The following is a 13249-nucleotide window of genomic DNA, read 5'->3' on the forward strand; positions in this document are numbered from 1 at the left end:
TTTTGCATTCCGATATTTTATTTAGTAAATTAGTTTGTTTCTCCTCAGATTGTTGCCGCTGTTCTTTGCTCTCAGGGCCATCTCCCTACCCTTTTCCCCTTTCCCCTTTTCCCGGGACGTGGGCCCTTGGGTCCCCCGTCCCCTTTGTCACGGAATCGGGCCTAACGCCCGTAAACCGTTGACAGAGTACCATCTTTAAAATTAGAAATGAAGCTACTGAGAAATTGTTTTAAGGAAAGGAAGAAACCACCTAACAGTCATCTGTTTTTAAAGATCTAAAACCATCATCAGTCCTTACTGGTTTCAAACTGATTTTTGCATTTTAATGACCCAGATACAAACTCTGTTCTTAAACAGCAAATCTGTAGAACAGTAGCTTATATATAAACTAGATACATAGTTTGTATAGCTATATTCCATTAAAAATAAAATTATGCCTATACAGACAGAAACATGGTAGAATTTTATGCTTTTAAAAATGCCTATAAAGAAAAAAAAGTTTTTATTTTTCAATGAGCTTAACATTACCCTAATATTATGCTGCCATAGCATCTCTGAAAAAAGTTTTGAAAACACACAGTGTTTAAGAATGACCTCGAAGTTTGTAACTAGCTTTCTATAGCCACTGAGCAAATTGTATCCTCTTACATTTTCCGTTCACATCATTCAAGGTATTCTTGGTATACCATAAAATAATGGTAAATAAGTTCCAATGAAAAAAACTCAGCTAGGTCATCAGCATTTTCCTCCCTTATTTTTCACCATCCACACATTCAAAGCATGTCCCTGTGACATTAAAAAAGTCCCTAACCATGATGTGTTAAGACTTGATCTTTGCTTATTCAGACAAATTGACTTACCAGCTCTCCCAACTGATCAGAACTGATCAGTCTGAGGACACCAGAGATTTAAAAAAAACAAACAAAAAAAAATTAGCAGAGGATGGTAGTATCTCAACAACAGACAGGTGCAAATCTTGCATAAAACTTGAAAGTATCCAAAGATTGATATTACTCTGAAACAAACCATTTCTTATGTGGTTTAATAATTATATATATACATATTAAAAAGAAAAAAAAGAATCTTATGCCAATACGCAGTATTACTCAACTATTCTGTTAAAATGCTTTTTAATATTTTTCAGTAACAAAAAAAGAAAAAAACTACAATTTTTTGTGATTAACCATTTGGATTTTAATTGGGAATCCAGCCAAGGAGTTTTTGACCTCCTAGTCTAACAGTCTGATCAAGCTGAACTTCACCCAAATAAAGCAGTACACGTGAAGTTTCTAGCCAGTGCCTTTTGTTACTATTTATCTTCCCTTCTGTTTTTTAGTTCAGCTTCTTAAGCATATTAAATACATTTGAGCACTGACTTGAGTGTATTTATATTTCTAATTGTATAATATAATATAAATATAATATATTATATTTATAAGTGTATTTAAGAAATTTAAGTGTATTTAAGAAATTGCTATATCTTGTGATGTTTGTACATCACAGTGGGATCCCTAACCGAGACTTCTAGGTGCAAATATAATATAAAAAAATAACAAATAGAATCTATGCAATCTCTTGTTGCAAATCAATTACTATTCATAACAATAACTCATAATAATATGTTTTTATGGTAAATTTTACAAGACACTCACAGGAAGCATTCTTGCGTACTTCATTAGAGTATGCAGATTCATAGGAAAATAAGTAATAGATTTTCCTCAAGATAAAACTTACAAACAACAAACAAACTTACAAAAGGCTTGTGAAAATACTAGGTACATTTCCAACTAGAAAAGATAATTATACTACACAAATTAACTCTCACTAAGGATGAGAACCAGTACATTTAAAATAAATCAATAAAATAAGACATGCTGTACCTAACTGAGATGGTCAGCAGGGAAAGGGAGGTAACTGTGCCATTCTCTGCCCTTGTGAGGCCCCATCTGGAGTACTGTGTCCAAGCCTGGAGCCCCCACTATAAAATGAATGCAGAGCCGTTCGATTGGGTTTGGAGGAGGGCTACAGATATGATCATAGGGCTGGAGCACCTCTTCTACAAGGAAGGTTGAGGGAATTGAGCTAGTTTAGCTTGGAGAAGAGAAGGTTCCAGAGAACCTCTCATCGTGGCCTTCCAGTACTTGAAGGGAGCTTAAAATCACGAGATGGACCAACATTTTACGTGGTCTGATAATGATAGGACTAAGGGCAATGGCTTTAAACTAAAAGAGTGGAGATTTAGATTAGATGTTAGGAAGAAATTTGTAACTCAGAGGGTTGTGAGGTGCTGAAACAGGTTACCCAGAGAGGCTGTGGAAGCCCCATCTCTGGAAGCATCCCAGGGCAGATTTGATGGGATGCTGGGCAGCCTGATGTAGTGGTTGGCAACTCTGCCCATGGCAGGGGTGCTGGATCTAGATGATCTTTAAGGTTTCCTCCAACACAAGCCATTCTACGATTCTATTATTCTATGATAATCACCTGAAACACCTATAGTAACTGAGTTCTTTGATACTTCCTTGTGAATTAACAAAAAATCCTCCTATACAAGACATTTCTTGACATTCGTTTGTCTTTGTTCCTTTATTATGCTGGGCTTTTTCAGATACTACTGCCACATTTTCTTGCCATTAAATTTTAAGATCAATTACAATGTCATTATCACTTTCTTACATACCAAAATGAGTTCACACTCAGCCCACAAAATTAACGTTCCTATGAACCTGAATCTAGTCCTCAAGAAATGAAATTTGACACAAAATAACGTTCCCTAATTTGCAAATATGTTAGCTGGAAACGCTCTTGTACAGCATGATTCATATTCATTCTCTCTCTCTCTCTGAGCGTACGCATATGGCTTTTTTCAAACAATTAAGGGTGATATCATTCTCTTTGCCTTGTGGTTTTTCCATGTCTTCTATTTTGGCATATATTGGCCAAACACATAATGACTACCTATAAAAGAATTACACTAAGCTAAACATACTGGATGATCTGTCATGTGTGCACACCTGGACTGAGGATGAAGTCATTAGGTTTTCTAATAGAGACAGAAAGCATATTTAATTCAAGCCAAATTTAGTACAGAACAAAAAAGTATTCTTAATGACCTATCATGACATCACTGACTTTTATATAGCAGGATCATAAAGCTCTCACTGAGGTAGAATTTACTGGTGCATTCATACTGATGTGAAGTATTCCAGATAGTGGTACCAATACATTCATTTAGAACTTTTACATTAATGAATATTTTGCTGTTTTCCTTTCAAATATCTCTTCCTTTTAAAAAATTTATTTAAATTTTAAAAATAAAACCGTGGAATGCACAATGCACTAATTTGTTCCAGATCTTAATTCCATATTTATCTGCTGTTGAACATCAAAAGATAAACCAGTCTGATTACAGACTCGTAGTGGTAGAATTTTATTTCTTTCTCTAAATTAGTCTTACTGAGCTATTTGAAAATGCACTTTTCACTATAATTAGTCAAAGGATAAGGAACTAACTTCTCTCGGACTCTCCTTGACAAAATACTTATGCTTACACTATAACACTTTTAAATTCACATCTCATTACTTTTTGTTAACTGCCTGTACCACATCACTAGAATCTGTCCAGGTATATTGCAATTATCATCAAACATTTTCTGAAATAAATCACTTTCTCAATGAATCATGGAACTGACTATTCCTTGGGTATAAAACAACAGTTATTAATGTTTCTAACTTTCTGTTTATTACATAAAATAGCAACAACTTGTCTATTTAAAATCTAAACATGGGAAGACAGAATGTGTTTTTTTATTTGGATCCGGTATCCAAATGCTTTTTCTTCTAAGTCTCTGAAGCAAATTTCATTAGATTCAATTCTAGCATAGTTCTGGATGAAACAAGAAAGTGGCCTTTCTTCGTGACCTGAACACTATGTAAATTTGTTATTTAGATAGTAGCATTATACATATCATTATTATATGTATATAAATAAAAAAAATTATATAGAGATAGACAAAAACTCATATAGGTGCCATTTTAACTTGAGAAACAACTGGAGATTTGGGGCAAGTTGCTTTCCATTTGTTATGTTTCCTCAGTTTTCTAATTTGTGCTAATAAAATGCATAAATCATCCATAATTCCAGAATAAGTGTTGGTTAGAGGTGTACACGACTGTCTCCGACATCTCCAAAAGTAAGATTATGCAGGTAGGCCTTACTTCTGCAAATATCACTAGTACATCAAAGCAAGTATTCTGAATTTGCAGAACCCATCATTTTTATTTAGTTAATGCTACCTAAGGACAAACATAAACCAAAGCACAATAAAACAGAGGTTATGTAAAATATCTGATTTTCCTGTAACTTACTGTTCAAAATGTTACATTAAATATATGTACCATCATGCAAATTGATAAATACCTCCCCAGTTAGCTTTAAAAGCCACAGTGAGTCTCTGTTGAAGGAAACCCTTACAGACTTGTAAGATGCCTACCTGAGAAGTAATACAAATTCTTATTGCCACATACAGAGTTCAAGCCTTTTTCCCCCATTAAAAGTATCTTTAACATTTTATGAATCAGAGCTATCATGAGCTTTGCATTTAAATGTGTGTAAATGGCAATTAATAGCAGGCAGCCGCTGAGTTTAAATTGATTACTGCATCTCATTTTGTGATAGTCTCAAATTTATCTGTGTGAACATAAGTTCTGTAAAAAATAAATTGACTTTCTAAACAGCAAGATGTGAAGAACTTAAGCAGCTGGATGCTAGAGGCACATGCCAAATTCTCAATGCATCAGAGTTTGATTTTTTCATAGAGACTGGCATATGTTTAAGAGCAGGAATAGACTGTTATATTTCACTTCCTTTTCATGCACTGATGTTCAGATAAAAAGGTCCTTCAAAGATACAGAAAGCAAAAATCAGATCTTGAAGTATTGTACAGAAACAAAAATATCACATCTAAGCATGGATATTTTCTAGTGGATGTTGTCCCTGCCCATGGCACTGGATTGGAACTAGATGATCTTTAAGGTCCATTACAACACAAACCACTCTAATTTTCTGAGGCATTTTGAAAAACACTGCAGAGGATGGTGGAAGAAAACTCAATTATTAATTTTTTCACCCCATTCCACCTGAAAAAAGAAGTTCCCAAGTTTCTACAGCTACCTGTTTTAGAGTCACATGGATGTTTCTTCTCACTTTACTTATTTCATTAGCAATGATAGTAGGAAAGTACAGCTAATAACTCCAGTAAAATAGATAAAATACCTTTTATTGCTGCTTTTATTTGATTCTCTCCCAACTGAAACACACTATGATTAATACTTGTCAGAAATAGCCTGCAACTAAGAAACCAAAGAAAATAAAAATTTTGCTTTTTATTCCATGACAATAAGGTAGTACAGATGTGTAGTAAATACTTGCGAAATAGAAATATGAATCTTTTACTGTTTTGATTAAGATATAGCATGTAAGAACAGTAACCAAGATTAAACACTTCTGCCATATAGTCCCCAGTCAGCCCACATTGCCAGGACTTGTCTACTCAGCTTGTGATGGAAAAAAAAAAAAAGAAGTTTCAGCCCTAACAGTTGACACTTGAGCATAATAATATCTTTTCTAACAGTGTCATTGCAACAATGAACTGTCAATTTTTTTTTCCTCACATACACAATTAGATACCAGTCATCTACATATAAATTTAAGTTCAGTCTATTGCACTTCCTTCCCTTTGAATCCTCAAGTTGGATTAAATGTTTCATACTACTTCCCCGATTTTGGATGCACGGAAGCTTACACAAAGTCCTTTGTAGGTAGTTACATTCTATAAGGGGTGTCACTAACCAAATCCAAAACTGCTACTATCAATTATCTCTAATTATAACTTTCTTGCAAAAAATCAGAGATCAAGAAAAAAAGAGAAACACTAAATGAACAGTAGGTCCTTAATTTCCCTTTTTTTTTTTTTTCTAATGAATAATAAGTGGCTGTAAAATACTCTGGTGACATTTTATTTTCAAATACAGTTCAATCTGCCTTTTAAACTATCTATCCATGAACACTATCTTCTCAGAGTAATAACTCTGAATATTTAAATAATATTTAAAACAAAACATCCATGGTCAAAAATTGTATAAAGAATATTATAATGCTCAAGAAATACATGAAGCAATAACCAAAAAAAGGTACTAAAAGAACCATTTCAAAATGAAACCAAGTTTTCAATTGTTGATCAATAAATATAGAAACTTCCGTGACATACATTGGGGAATGGAAAAAAAATCCGACTGCTTTTCTTCAATGCTTCCAGAATTATGAAAACTGAAAAAGAGCTCATACTCAGAAACAAAAGTTAAGGCTTATTTCTAAAACAGACTGTGCCATGTTAAGCATGATATTACCCTGCTATATCAGTTTTCACAAAAATGAAGAGTTAAAATTGATATTAAAAAAAAGCAAATACTGTTAGAATGGCTAGAAGTTGCAACTGAACAAAATAAGCATTGATAATTATCAACCTCTCTCACGTAATTTTCAGCAAAAACAAAATATCTGTGATGTATATGTGGCACTCATATGAGAAACTATTACATTATTACATTACTTTAAAAGGAAGATTTGCCTTTCCCTTACCAATGACAACCAACAGGAAGAGTTACAGGAGTTGACTAGAAAAAAACAACTGTTCATTCATTGCTCTTTTGTGGTGCAACTTCTAGTGATGAAGTAAACATAACCGGTCTCTATCAATCATTGTCAATGTATTGTGCACAAGCAGTTTAGAGAATCTGCTGATACGAAATACTGTAGATTATTTAAAATTTTATTGCGGTTTTTACTAAACTTGTGTTTCTTTGCCATTTTCTCATTTGCTCAGTCAGATATGCATTAATTCAGACTTGCCTCAAAACGTATTTGTTCACATTGCCCAAGCACACAGACTGTATTAAAGTAATAGATGGGCAAGCTTCCATACTGGCAGAAGATACAGAAGTAATACATTTTCAGTTTAAAAGCTTTAGAGTTCTCTATTTCTTCATGATACGTACTTCTGAAAAGATGTTCATTAATAGCATTCTACTTTTATTGGGAAATCCATCCAGATTTTTACACATACAGGAATGATCAACCAGTAGAAAGCCATTGTATTACATTATTTCTTAGGAATTTGTTGTTAAGAAAATAAGAAGGCATGAAACTTCTGACTTCAGTGCAGTGACTGTCAGCTGATAACTTTCAATCAGTCAACATGACAGAGAATATTTATCTTACTAAACTTAACCTTTAAACAGCAGATATGCATGAGAAACAAAACTGGCATTTATGGCTGGCCATTCACACAGCAGGTTAACTTTTTGTCGTCTGGACTGTAAAGACAGCAAAGGGCTTTTGGGACACTTGATGCAAAGTGTCAGTTACAATAAAGCATGCTTGATACTAAGAGAAAACAGGAGCTGAACAAATCATGTTTAAGTCACATTTTCATCCTTGTGAGTATAAAAACCCAACTCTGAACCTGAAAAAAAATACATATGACTCAGAAGTTAAGTTTGTAAAACAGAATTCATCTTAAAGGCAAATCAGAAATTACAAAGGAATTTCATCATTAATTAAAATTTTATAAAGATACTTAGATTCAGAGTTGGGGTGGTTTTTAATACTCAGTGCATATTATTACATTTTTTAATAAGACCATCTCCATAGATGCTAAGAAAGAATAAGAAATAAAGACAAATATACAAGATAGAAAGCTTATTTTTATCATAAAGCTAACATATATAGAAAACACTGCTTATAGAACTGATGAAGAAAGGATATTCTTTGTGCATGAAATGCCAAGTGCCTGTGAAAACATTCATGTTTTCTTATAACAGGGTTAGCATATACTATTTCCCAAAAGCAAACGGAGCAAAGATTTTTTTCAAAAAATCAGGTTTGGAAAGAAGCAATATCTAACTATGACCATTGTAGCTACAAAACAATAATTTATTTCCAGCAATACAATTTACTACAAAATGACAAAAATAAATGTAAAGCATTTACAGGCTCACGGATCTCCATTGCCATATGGTATCACAGCATTAGATGAGCATAAAATAATAGCTACCTATTGTAAAGTTAATGGAGTAATTTATCTCTTAAAATGCATTTTTAAACCCCACATGAAATCATGCAAAAATTTTCTAGGAGCTAAATACCTTAGTAAGCAGAAAGCCTCAGTTGCATTTGGCTTTACTATTGTTCTAGTGCTCATACAACACGTATTTTGAAAGCACTGTAGCCTCAACAAATAACCAGCGTCGTAAATGCCAGACAATGGAAATTTTTATTATTTCTACCTAACAAAATTTTATGTCTCAAGCAGCCTATTCAAATGATACTATAATGGGACTGCTTTGTTTGAAGGAGGCGGGAATATTACTGAGATATGAAATAACAGAGGTAGAGGAGATGATGAAGTTGAACTATGCAAGTGCAAATACACAGGGAACGAGGGACACTCCCCAAAGCACAACACATACAGTAGTCAGATGGAGTACTTGCCCTCCTAAGTGGAAAATGACTGTTAAGAATATGAAGGCATGGTGAAAGTTTAGCCTACATATAAATTTTGACTTGAAGTGTCTTTTTATGTCTTTTTCCTAGTGTATATATATATTTCCCCACAGAATCATAGGGATGGAAAACTGAAGTAGATGTCTGGTAGGACCAGCCTATCTTTCACTTCATAAAAATGCCCTAAATTCCTCTCCATCTTTAATTTGGTAATCTCTGAACAATTGGTAATTCACTCAGATATCTCTAGAATCTCTTCCACATGTAATCTTCAGATGAAATCAAGGGACTGACTTGTCTCAGCAGGCTCTTCACTAGGTTTTCTTAAGAAAATATTTCTTAAGACAAAAAATGTCTCTGGATCAGAGGGAAGAACTCCTCACTCTCATATTTTCTGAAATAAGCCTACCAGAAGCTTACCATGCAATACATAGGGTATGACACCTCAACTGTATATCCCCTATGCAATATTACTTGTGCTATACTACATTCATTTCAGCTAGGAATAAGTTAGCCGCCTCTGAATCGTTTTTCCTTAGCTCCTCTATCTTCCTCCATCTTGACAATTACCTTTCAAACATCAGTTCTTACTACTAAATTGGCTGGAGCTCCACAGTAAATGTCACCTACCTCTCATTCCATAGGTATGCACACAGTAAATAAAAGATAATAATAAATAATATAAATGATTAGCAAATACTTGTTTCTATATATCTATTTGGAAATATGTGCATCATTATTGTTGTTTCTCAAACCTGTATTCTTCTATAATCACAAATGTACTGTTCTTATTTTCTAATCAATTATGCCAAAGTGTTTTCTTTCAAATTAAAATATATATCTATTGTGTAAATGCAGGAAATAATGTAAGCATTCAATAAAATACTAAGATTACCCTTAACCAGAAACACAATATGGGAAAAATCTGACACTGCCAATTGTAACAATTGTTGGGCGTTTTCTTTCAGAATTTAAGTGGCTGTTTTAAACAATGAAAATATCCACAACCTAATTTGAAGGCTAAGTCATGCAAAAGACAGTAGCTGTAACCTCTATATAGTAGATTTACAGTTTGTTAGTTAAAATTTTTGGCAATTACCCCACAATTACAAAATAGAGTTAACCTGTAAGCCTTAGTTCTTCAATTAACTGGGACACATGTTGCATACTACATTTAATATGGTCCCAAAGTGGTTCTATTAAAAATTCAGTGTGAAAGCAGTAATTCTGCCAATATACTAGAAATGATTTAGCATGAAAATAGAAGCCACTTAGCTGCTTACACCAGATATGCTTGCAGAGAGAACTGAGCTAGAAGCAATCCAGTTACTAAATCACTCAAAATGCTACAGATTTTCTATAATCCTCATTTTTAATATTTTAACTTTTCACATACGTTCACACCTTGAAAATGAAATGTTTTACAGAAGAGTTATTTTTAATAAAAATAACCTTCATGTGATTTTATTAAGGTGAAAAAATGCTAACACTAAAGTCTTAGCCATTTTTAGAATTCTATTTACTCTTCCATGTGCACATTTCACACTCAGAATGGTTAAAATCTTCCCAAATTGGAACAGGAAAACATTTTGGAGAAACATTACTCAGAATTGTATTTTACCATTAGTAACAAAGCTGACACCACTCCTACATTTCCCTTCCTTCAGATTTAAATATGATCTAAACATTATTAATAAAATCATGTAAATTCTGCTAGTTGTTTTTCATTGATTGCTTTCTTCCTGTATTTCACAAAATCAAGTTCAAATTAATTCCTGATCTTCTTTTCGTTTCCTTGTTTCCAATTTCATCTCTATCACACTATCATTGATATTTCCCCTCCGCTCTCTTGAGGCTGGGTCATTTATTCAGCTCTTCTACATGTTTAGAATATTTCTCTCACCAGAGACACTTCCTTCTTTCTCCTTAAAAACCCACTTACCTCTTTATCAGTCCTTGCATTGTTTCTGATACTTCTGAAACTCTTTCCTTTTTTTTTCTTATTTTTCACAAAAGAAAGATTAGCATGCTGTCTGATAGACTTAAGCATTCTAAAATCTGAATTCATCAAATTATATTCTGCATTTTCATGGACTTCAACTCTGCTAGTAATTCAGAGTGTATCCTCTGGAACACTCCTGCTCCTACTGCTGCTTAATCCAAATAAGGTTGTTAGCTCCATAAAGTGATATCCAGAATGCTACTTTTCCAAAACATTTAAAAAGTGTTGACATTATTTTCAAATATTGATTACAGGTTTTTTATGTAACACACTGTCGTAACTGAAGTCATGTTGTTAGTTTTTCTAACTAAAGAAGTTCTAAGATAAAATCAAATAAAAACAGTATAAAAATGGCAATTGGTCTTAGCATGCTAAACAATTCTCCACATAGGATGCTCAGAAAGAGAATACAAAGTTCAAGATATTCATGAGCAGCTGGGATCCCTATTTTAATTATCCAACTTCTTAAATGGCTCTTACTGTTATAAAGTTTTATTATATATGTTCGACAGCAAACAGTTTTACCATACCCCTCACGGTTATCTACCTCAGATGTTTCACAATTTCCTGAAGGGAGACTTCCAGCAGAGAGAAATGCAACACTTGATTACATGAAGATCAAGTTTTCAGTGTTGATGGAAATGTAAAATCAACAAAACAAGAACACCACACACGAGATTAAGCTTTAAGTAACAATACAAAGCATTTTTTGTTTGTTTGGATTATAGGGCCTTCTAAAAGTAAAGAGATAAGAAAACGGTTTTAAATGAGGTACAACACCTTATAACATTTCAACATTTACTATCTTCTAACATTTACTATCTACAGTCTATATGGAAAGCCATTACTGAATACTATTATTTTACTTTTTTCTCTAAACCATCAAGAAAAGTAAGGGAGGGGGGATTTTTGTAGTTTTTTTTCCTGTTCTGTTTTACAGAAAAGGAATCACGGAGGATACTGTAAAAGAAAAATGAGACCTATTCCTTACCTCCCAAAAAAAGTAGTATCTCCTGAAGTAAAAACTGTATTTAAAATATAAAAATTTTAAATCTTCAGATTACTAATACATCTTCATAAGTAGACTGCAACAACATTTTAATGATGTATAAACAATAAAATATGTCCACTTCACTGAAACAAAAATAACTTTATGGATTAAAGTGTTTCAGCACTTTCTAAAGAATTCAGTTTATTATTCTAGATGGTTTTTTTAACCCAAGTAATTTTGATTAATTAATCTCAGTACATCTCAGGGGCTTGAAAATTGAAAGATTAGGTAAAGGTCAGAATCAGCAAGCAATCTTTGTAAGTAATATATTGCCACTGGTATACCACCAAAAGACTGTACATAATTAAGTCCTCTTAAAGACTGTCAGTAGCTTAATGGTACCCTACCAGCCAGTCTACATGATTACAGATCAATAGTGGATTAAACCTGAGAACTTCAGCTATTTTATAGTTCAGAAACTTTCTTCTTATCCATGGTAGATTACAATAACTGGATTATTTTTTTAATTCACTGAGAGCATCACAAAGAGCACTGTCATTTGTAAGCTGCTCCAAAATAGGCACAGAGATAAAGGTACACGTTTCAATAGACATATATGTGATGCATTAAACACATTCACAAATCTATACTCTTTCTGCAAGTTATATCAGTTATAAGATAGACTATCATTAACTAGACCTGTATGCTAGTGGATCCAAAGTATGTCTGTGAAATATCAAAGGAAGATGAAATTCAGTTTCAGAAAACATCATTCATAAAAAATGTGCAATTGATGAAACTGATAAATAAAGTACTGGCAAAAAAAACAAGCAGATTCTGAAGCTTGTTATGCCCTTCAATGTGCTTTACTTTATGAGTAATCCTATTCTATAGCCTATGCACCCAAAGGGCTTTGCATTCTGTGCAAAATATATAGCAACAGAATTTGTATGAAGAGTTTGTAATTTTCTAGAGAATTTCATTTAAACTGGAGAAATCAGGTCATTTTCAGATACAAAAGCCCTTCTTAATGTGACCTGTTAAGGAAAAATATTTATTTAGACATCATCTGAGGAAGGAGTCAAGTTCCCAAAAGCTTTTGTTCAATTTGTCACATCTTCTCTCTCACATACATACGCTATTTTCCTTAGCCTAACAAAAATAATTTTCCCCTTCTTACAAACACGGTTTCATGCGGAATCTTAGACTTACAGGCTATGATATAATGCAGATGAAGTGGGGTGGTACCCCCCTACTCACATAAAAACTTCTGTTTACAAAAAAAAGTAAAGAAAATAAAGAGATCATTAAAAGGCCAAAATTATTGCCAGAACTTCATTCATAGAATATGTAGAAGTCTGTGATACAGACATAAAACACTTGCACCACATGCTTTACTTTAATTAATTGAACACTGAACATTTGTAACACGTATCTCAGATCTACCTTAGACCAAATAAAATACACTCTTTTTCCACTATCTATAAAGATGTCTAGACCACTAACATGTGGTAATTTCCCCGACGGGGAGCTAAAAAATTTGGGGTCGGTGCTGGGGCCTGTCCTCTTCAATGTCTTTATTGATGACCTGGATGAGGGCATTGAGAGCACCCTCAGTAAGTTTGCAGACGACACCAAGCTGGCAGGAAGTGTCGATCTGCCTGGGGGTAGAGAGGCCCTACAGAGAGATCTGGAC

The 13249-nt window shown here is 33.5% G+C and overlaps 1 long non-coding RNA gene across 1 annotated transcript in view; it reads right to left on the reverse strand.

Moving 5' to 3' along the window:
• The window catches only part of LOC110398361, a 391001-nt gene that overhangs the window by 309219 nt on the left and 68533 nt on the right, over nt 1-13249 (reverse strand). The gene's annotated exons all lie outside the window — the stretch shown is intronic.

Source organism: Numida meleagris, chromosome 4 (assembly GCF_002078875.1).
Source record: "Numida meleagris isolate 19003 breed g44 Domestic line chromosome 4, NumMel1.0, whole genome shotgun sequence".
NCBI classification, from domain to species: Eukaryota; Metazoa; Chordata; class Aves; order Galliformes; family Numididae; genus Numida; species Numida meleagris.